This window comes from Neomonachus schauinslandi, chromosome 14 (genome assembly GCF_002201575.2).
Source record: "Neomonachus schauinslandi chromosome 14, ASM220157v2, whole genome shotgun sequence".
In the NCBI taxonomy this organism is placed as follows: Eukaryota; Metazoa; Chordata; class Mammalia; order Carnivora; family Phocidae; genus Neomonachus; species Neomonachus schauinslandi.
Genome location: NC_058416.1, coordinates 13000380 through 13009468, shown reverse-complemented (window position 1 = coordinate 13009468; position 9089 = coordinate 13000380).

The window sequence follows — 9089 nt, the reverse complement described above, 5'->3', positions numbered from 1 at the left end:
ATAGAGCATCTTTTATGGGACAGGTGTTGTAGGGGCAGGTGCTTTGTGGATGTTACTACATTTGCTTATTCTCCCGATAACCCTGGAGGTACACCCATATATTTTAGGACGAAGTATGGGCTCAGAGGAATGGGGTAAAGCATCCAAATTGGTGATTAGCAGAGTCTGTCTGCAGCTCTGTCTGACCCCAAAGCCTATACTCCTTCCCCTGTGAATTAGGGCTCTTGGAGCCCTGGGGCAGGCTTGCCCTGGATGGCTTTGCATTCACTCGTGCATCACATGGACCTCAGGCCACACATTGTTGCCCAAGCAATGCCTGTCTCTGTCCTCTAGGAAATCGGAGCAAAGCAAAACTTCTTGGTTAGTCCCTGTGCCGATCCCCCACCTGGACTCCAGGGGCAGCAAGGCCTCTTTCCTGCCCTGTGGTGCTGCAGGAGCTAACTGGCAGTCATTGGCAGGCTCGTGTCTCTCTGCGGAGGTGGCTGGGCCTAGAAAGCTGTAGAAAGAAGTGGGATTTCAGAAAGGCCTGGAGCCTTAGTCCAGACGGGGAAAGACAGAGAGAGGGCAGGGATCCCACAAGGGAGAAGCACATGCTCATTGTTTACAGAAGAAGAATGAGGTGCTGCATGCACACGAGGCTCAGAGTGGATGGAACCAGAAGGAAAGAGCACGAGGCCAGATTATGTGGGTGCATCGCGGGCCCTGGCACCAGGGGTCCTGGCGACATCGGTGTCCAGCGCTGTGGGGCTCATGCCAGAGCTGCTTTGCTGTGACCATATATAAAATGGGCACACAAAAATATAACATATATATTTATATATACACATACTTGGGAAACAGGATTCCTGAGCCATGTGCAAATATTCAGCCAGTTTTCCGATGTGGTTGTCCCACTCCTCACTATCTTTTATTAGTAATAGTATTACTATTATTATAATTATTACTGTAATTACAATAGTAGTATGTTATAATATAAAATAAAGCTGGTATATTATTACCAGTAGTATTATTATTTAATAATTATTATCAATGCTTATTTTTTCAATTATTACTTGTATCGATCCCCTGCCATTTATGAGCTGGGGACTGGGCTAAGCATGACCTATATTATAATTCAGCTTCCACAACAGTCCTGAGGACCGGCTTGACGTGAAAGGAATTGAGGAGGAAGTATGGGCTCAGAGGAATGGGGTGAAGAAAGACATGAAGAAACTTCCTGAGCAAGTGTGGCTGGTAAACTGTGTTGTGAGGATTAAACCCCCTCCCACTCTCGGACTCTAGAGCCCTCCTGTTAACCTCAGTGCACTGATTCCATTAAAAACTTTTACTTGATGAATTCAATCGTTTACCTTCAAGGGCAGATTTTGCTCTAGGTTAAAAATGGAATTTCGTGTTCAGTATAAGACAAATGAATGTAGGTAAAGATAAACCTTAGCTGAAGATTTACATAGGAAGCAAACCTTCTAGCAATGTTTACTTTTCAAACATTTCTGGTTAAATGTAATATTTTTTTTTTTAAAGATTTTATTTATTTATTTGACAGAGAGAGAGACACAGCGAGAGAGGGAACCCAAACAGGGGGAGCGGGAGAGGGAGAAGCAGGGAGCCCGACGCGGGGCTCGATCCCAGGACCCTGGGATCATGACCTGAGCTGAAGGCAGACGCTTAACGACTGAGCCACCCAGGCGCCCCAATGTAATATATTTTTTTAAAAATTCGGAGCTTTTCCCTCAGGGGTGACAGTCACCTGTAGACCCTTTGCTTGCTCTTCACACCAGATCTGAAAGCCTTTCCTGTTGTAGTTTTAGCTCGTAGACCTGGAACTGCTTCTACAGCATTCTTGCCCTCAGCCCCACCCCCCTGCCACAGAGGATTTAGTAGATGGGCGTATCCCTGTTTGAAGGCGTCTGTCCCTGTTCCCATCCTCTGGCCCAACAACAATGGTGCCTCCAGTGTGTGAGGGCTTCCAAGTGAGGGGATCAAAGTGTGTTACTAATAGTAAATGACTATTCCTGACCCAAGTTCTGGAGCAGAATAAGTAGATGGTGCTGTTCTCCATTAGAGATAAGATAGGGACGGATGTATCGCTAGCACTTCTCACCGCCTTAGAGGAGCCTTGCCAGACCCGTGTAGCCCAGATAGAGCCCTGCCTGTCTTTACCATAAGCTCTTTCATGCCTCCCCACAAATAGTAAATATTAATACATACTTTGGATTGATGGGAAAAGAGCGTCCGATTGGGCAGGTGATCCGTGTGTTTGAGTTGTTTTGCTGTCTCTCAGAACTAACAAAGCCTTCTTGACTGACTTAAAAAAAAATCCTTCAGTATTTCTGAAATGAGCCTGGAGGATCACTCGTTCTGTGGGGATAAGAAGCTGCTGTGAAAATAGGAATCCATGCTTAAAAAGTCATGAGTAGCTTGTGTTGAACGAAGTTAAACAGGTTCTGCAATACTTTCTAAGCTTTGGAGAGAAAGCCTTATAACTCTCTGGGGGAGCGCATGGGGCCTTGTGTCTTAAACTTATATGACCTCTAAACCTGCTAGTTACACTCTAACTTGGAGGACTATTGTTTCATGGAGCAAGTTTTGGGAAAATAAACTTACCGGGGACATCAAATCGAGGAGAAAATTCCAGATTTGTCAGGTTGCCAGGTGCTGCGAAAAGAGCATTGGCAAGGGGAGGGGGAAGCCCAAATTCCAGCAGCCAAGCCATTCACCCTTTCAAGGGCTCAGGTGCTCCTTGAATATGAGAGACAGCCTTTATCACAGCGATCTCTGAGATTCCCACCGATGGCAGAAATCCCCGGGGCCAAGGCAAATCTTCTCTACCTGAGCCAGTCCTCACTCATCCATCTACACAGAGCCAACCACCACCTCCATCCTCAAGAGCCCGGTCAAGGGTCTGACTGAGCTGACTCTCCTCCTTGACATTGGGAACTAAGGTTGGCCTTTCCATGGTGAAGAGGCATGATTGCTATGGCCCCCCCACTTAGGGAGGGGACAGAAACACCTCCATGCTAATTCTCGGACCTCATGTTAGTGGTCAAATGACTCTCCCTCCAGCAGTCCCAGAGAGAAGGTTACTGAGGCAGGTGGAAAGTGTTAAGGCAATGAAACCAGCTTCTTCTCCCTGACATGAGATATATATATATATATATATTTTTTTTTTTCTTTTCTTTTCTGTCTACTTATAACACAGAACTGGTTCTTTTCCTACAGACTACCCAGTCTTTTCCCCTTTATGTGGGTGTCCCCCTACATGAGTGTCCCTGCATGTGGTGGTGTCGGGGGCGCTTTAGTGAGAGGGTAAGGGGGCTGACGCCAGGCTGGCATTCCATTCAGATGGCAGCGCACCAGGGTGTGGGGCTGTGTCAGTTTGAGAAAGGGTCACCTCTTCTGAATTCACACAAAGGTGCTGTCCAGGCTAACAGTGGCCCTGTTCAGTTCTCTGTGAAATGTGCAAAAGAAATAAGAGCATCATTACATCATTATTTCCATTATCATTATCATTGCTGATATCATCATCATCAAGTCAATACTTTGTTAAGAAAATGATCCTTATGTAAAATTAGGCCAATTAGAAATAGATGGAGTTTCCCCTGTACACTGTTGGTGGGAATTTAAAATGGTACAGCTGCTATGGAAAGTGGTATGGAGGCTCCTCAAAACATTAAAAATAGAACTACCCTATGATCCAGCAATCCCTGTCCTGGGGATTTAGCCGCAAGAATTGAAATCAGGATCTCGAAGAGCTATTTGCCCTCCTAAGTTCACTGGAGCACTATTCAAAATAGCCAAGAGATGGGAACCACCTAAATGTATGGATGTCGAGCACTAGTTGCAATGAGCATCCTGCCCCTGTGCCCACAAGCTGAGACCTGACTCAACTTCTCAGTTTCACCCTTGCCTCCTCCTTGTGTCCAAAAGGGGTCCTTACCATCACCATCTTCAGTTCCATCATTTTTTAGGGAAAATGCCTGGATAAAGGGAGTTTTATGCCGAAGGACCAAAGCTTGGACACTGCAGGAGCTGAGCACTTCGTGCCCTGCACCCAAATAAACAGGTCTTCTTTCCTTTTTCAAGAGCCTGGTGTTGATGACTAATTTGACCTAACCCTGAAGGCAAGTCATGGGGAGCTGAGGTAAGCTGCATTCCCCTGTCCTTAATTCATATTCTTTGCTGACTGAGGAAAAAGCAGAAACTAAATGGGTACAGTAATTAGGTCAATGGCTATCCAGGTAGAGAACAGGTTTTCCCATTCTTGGCAAAGCATCATTGCAAAGTTGCTGGCCCAAGAGTCAGCTGGTGAACATGAGGCCATCCTAAGCATTGTTCTCTTTGCCATAAAATTAATCCCAGTGGGAACCCAAGCACTAATGATGGAGTTACAAGAGGTGGTGAATAAGCTTGACACTACTGTTTTCAATAATTTTAAGTGCATCAGTCTCAATAATGAATTTATTATTTCTTTTTTAGATAAAATTGTATTGAGTATCCAATAGGCAAGGCTGCTTGCTCACCTACCTGTGAAACCACCGAAGTGGACTATCATTTCCTGCCTCCATCTTGTCCACAAAATTATCAAGAAAATTTTCGTCAGCTCAGTTATTCATTTGATAGACATTGATGGTGTTAGACACTGGTCAAAATGTGGGGAAGCAAAGACATGAATAAGACATAGAGGCCATAGTTACGTAGGAAACGAGCAATCGGCCAGGATGAGGATAGGGTATTGAGAGGGTCTTCTGAGCACAGAGGGAGGGCTCCCAGCCCAGCCTGAGGGATCCTCTAGCATCTGAGCTGAGTTTTAAAGGACTAGGAAGCATTACCCAGGTGAGGAAAACAAGGGAGGAAACAGTACATGCAAAGCAGAGAGGCAGGGGATTAGGTCTAGTTGTTGGGTAGAAGGGGTGTGAGAAACTCCTGAGAATGTTAGCTGCTTATCTCACTTAGCATCATGCCCTCAAGGGCCATCCATGTCGTTGCAAAAGTCAGGATTTCCTTCTTTTTATGGCTGAATAATATTCCATTGTATATACGTATACCACATTGAGAAGGGACTTTTATGTAGCACTTTGGGAAGTGTTGTTTTTCATTCATATTCATGTGATTATTTTTCTACATTAACAAACTCATTTTCAGTTCCAAGTTTTTTGTGTGCAGAGGCCAAGTGAAGCAACAGCTATAGATCTATTGGTTCCATTAGTGGAAGAACGCCCCAGTGACATGATGGCAGCTTTGTATCAGGGTCACGAGCTGTTTCAAATAGGAAATCATTTATGTTAATTTCAACAATGGTTGTCTTTTTCTTTCATAGCTTTTAGAATTACCACTTATCAAATGAAAAACATCTGACATGAACTCAATTGTAAATTTGAAAGGTTAAAAGATTCAACATTAAAGATAAAATTATTATTTTTTTCCTTTTTTAAATTAACATGTAATGTATTATTTGTTTCAGGGGTACAGGTCTGTGACTCATCAGTCTTACACAATTCACACCACTCACCATAGCACATACCCTCTCCAATGTCCGTCACCCAGCCACCCCATCCCTCCCACCCCCTCCACTCCAGCAACTCTCAGTTTGTTTCCTGAGATTAAGAGTCTCTTATGGTTTGTCTCCCTCTCTGGTTTCATCTTCTTTCATTTTTCCCTCCCTTCCCCTATGATCCTCTGTCTTGTTTCTCAAATTCCTCCTAACACTGAGATCATATGATAATTGTCTTTCTCTGACTGACTTATTTCACTTAGCATAATACCTTCTAGTTCCATTCACGTTGTTGCAAATGGCAAGATTTCATTTTTTGATGGCTGCATAATATTCCATTGTATATACACACCACATCTTCTTTATCCATTCATCTGTTGATAGACATCTAGGCTCTTTCCATAGTTTGGCTATTGTGGACATTGCTGCTATAAACATCGGGGTGCACGTACCCCTTCGGATCCCTACATTTGTATCCTTGGGGTAAATACCCAGTTGTAAGATAAATGTTCTCTCAGTAGGGTCGTAGGGTAGCTCCATTTTCAACTTTTTGAGGAACCTCCATACTGTTTTCCAGAGTGGCTGCACCAGCTTGCATTCCCACCAATAGTGTAGGAGGGTTCCCCTTTCTCTGCAAAGATAAAATTATTTTTATAGTGATTATACAAATAGAAACTTTGGTAGACCTCCATGTTATAATGGAAACAATTTTCTTTCCTAAATTAAAAAAAACCCTCATGAAACAGCAATAGACTAGGAATTGTGTGCATCCATAAAATTCATAATGGTGTCCAAATATGGTGCTCTATTCTACCAACACAGAAATCGCCGTTGTAAAATTTCATAAATTTGTAGATGTTACACAGAGTCACTACAGAAGTTTTGTGATGCCATCATCAGTTGGAATTTGGAAAGGCTTGATGTAATTGGGGCTCAGGGGTGCAGACCAGATTTAGCCACTTGCCGCTGACAAAATCTAAAGGCAGAGAGAGGAGAAGGGGTGAAGCAAGAAAGGAATTTATTTCAGGGATGCCAACACCGGGGAGACAGTGGACTAGCATCTCAGAGACTGTCTCCAACGTGCTAAAAATTCTTCTAGGTTTATATACAGAAAATGAAGGACAAAGGTCAGTGGGGGTACATGCAGGTGGGCAGTGGAGGTCAGGCCGATCATTGTCTTGGGGTCAATCACACGGGGTCTTGCTGGCTCAGGGCAGTCCTTATGGCTGGAGAGGGTGGTTTCAGTTCCCATCAGGGGATGCTCCCCCCAAGGCTTTTGCCTGAGTGAAGAGGTACGCTAGAAAGAAGAACTTAATCAACTAGGAAGTACAGACTGAGGTCAAAATGGAGGTGGTTGACGCCCTCTTTCACGGAGTCTGTGAAGAACTGTGTTGTAAACCAAGTCGTGTTCTCATGTCCATGTCTTAAGGTTCTTGTTTTTAACAAATGCATTCTTCACCGTTTAGTTGCATTTTGTTCACGATCAGCTGGGAGTCTCTAATCAAAGCACCCCCAAACCTCAGCTTTTGATGCTTTTAGCTAATTGCAAGTATTGAAAACCAAACCTGCAGACAGGAAGACATTTAAATTAATTACGGAAGAAGAAAGGGGGAACTGGATACATTTAAGAAAAAGAGTTGCTCAAATGTGTATAAGATTTAATTTTGAAATCCTGCAACTGCACTTTAGAATATCTCAGCTTGTGGAGAGAATCTTTTGATAGAACTTGGATTTTTAATTCTATATACATTTGTATTTTCTTACCAGAATAGAATACAAGGGAGGCCCTCAATTTTGCACAATCTAAATTTAGTGTTCTGTTCAAAAGGATCATAGAGAGAACTTATTTGACAAGTTTTGGGTTGTAAGATAAATGTTCTCTGAGTAAAAGCAAAGACACAATCTATGGCACTATCGGAGCTGGATTATTTAGTCCTGAACTGCAGAAAGTTCAAATAAAAAATATCCCTCCTGCAGCAGAATTAGCTTAAGCGTCTGCCTGTGGCTCAGGTCATGATCTCAGGGTCCTGAGATCGAGCCCCACATGGGGCTTTCTGCTCATCAGGGAGCCTGCTTCTCCCTCTGTGCTCTCTCTGTCTCTTTCAAATTAACTAAATAAAATCTTAAAAACAAAAAAGACAACGTGAAAAGAATTGTTTTCTCCTGAGAGTGTTAGGGAAGAAAGGAAAGAAAGGAAACCCATGATATGTGGTGGAATCAGTCAAAATACTGTCAAGACAAGGGCTTCTTGTTCTTATTCTTCCAGTTCCCTGTCTCCAGGTTGGCCTTGGGTGGGGTGTTTCGTTTGTGGTGGTGTGAGGCTGCTTTTGGTTGTTATCTCAACCCTGGCACCATAGACGGGGTTTGTTTCCATGTTGGAGTTGATGCAAAGGCTGAATTAAAGTTGAGGATGGGAATTCGGGAGAGGAAGATTCTGGACCCCGAGGTGTCGGGAATTTACACAGGCCTTGGAAAAGCAGAGGGCATTCTGCAGGGCGAGGAATGGGGATTTGATCCAAACCTTGTGCAGGTCCTAAGGAGCAGGGAGATCCCAGGGACACCTCGGTCACAGTTAGTCTGGGTCTGACAGTGTTCTGTGACCCACAGTCCCCTTGGAGGTAGTAAGGCTTGGGAGCCCACAAGCCAAGTAGTAGTTCTAGCTCTCCCTGGAGAACTTACATAACTTGTGGGGAAGTCAAACTCAGTTCTTGTGGCCTATGCTTCCTCTGTGAAATATATCTCTAAGGTTCAGTCCAACTCCAACTCAATGTGATTGATTATCAAGGAAGAAAATCGGTCTTCCCCCGGCTGTTCAGCTTACCTTCCACGAGATGGCGCTGTTCATCACACTAGATTTGCTCCTCCAGGTCTCAAACTGGCAATTTTAACAGCTTTTAAGACTTAAACTCCAGGCCCTACCCCTGCTTCTCTGGGGACGTTCTTGAAGTGCTTTCTTCTCTTTGCTGCCCAGACACAGCACTCTTCAACTCTCCCTCTGCCTGCCCCTGAAGTGTTAACATTGCTTAACGTTTTATTCCAGGTGCCAGTTGTTATCGATAACAATTAGTTGGCTTCGGTCGTTGGTTCTATGTTGACCGCTCTCCAATCTTTATGTCCCGGGTCTCCTTGCTGAGTTCCAGCCGCATATCCAACTGCCCCGTGGCCGCCTACGCGTGACACAGACACTGCAAGCTGAATTCACCTGCCCCTCTTTCCCTCTTTTCTCTTGTTGAATGGCCGTACCATGCACCCAGAAGTCCAAACGGGACTCCTATCATTTCCCGCAATGATTTTCCTCCTTTACCCACACAACCAGTCACTACATCCTGATATCTCTCAAATTCACCCACTGTCCTGATCCAAACTCCGTGGCCCCTCCTCTGGATAATAGAAACATAACTCTATCTAAATTGCCTCCCTTCTTTTCCTCCATCCATTCTCCGTAGTGCAGCCACATGCACATCTGTATACATATATAAGAAACGTATACAGGGACGCCTGGATGGCTCAGTCGGTTGTGCGTCTGACCCTTGACCTCGGCTTAGGTCTTGATTGCAGGGTCTTGAGTTCAAGTCCCGCATTGGGCTCCACGCTGGGC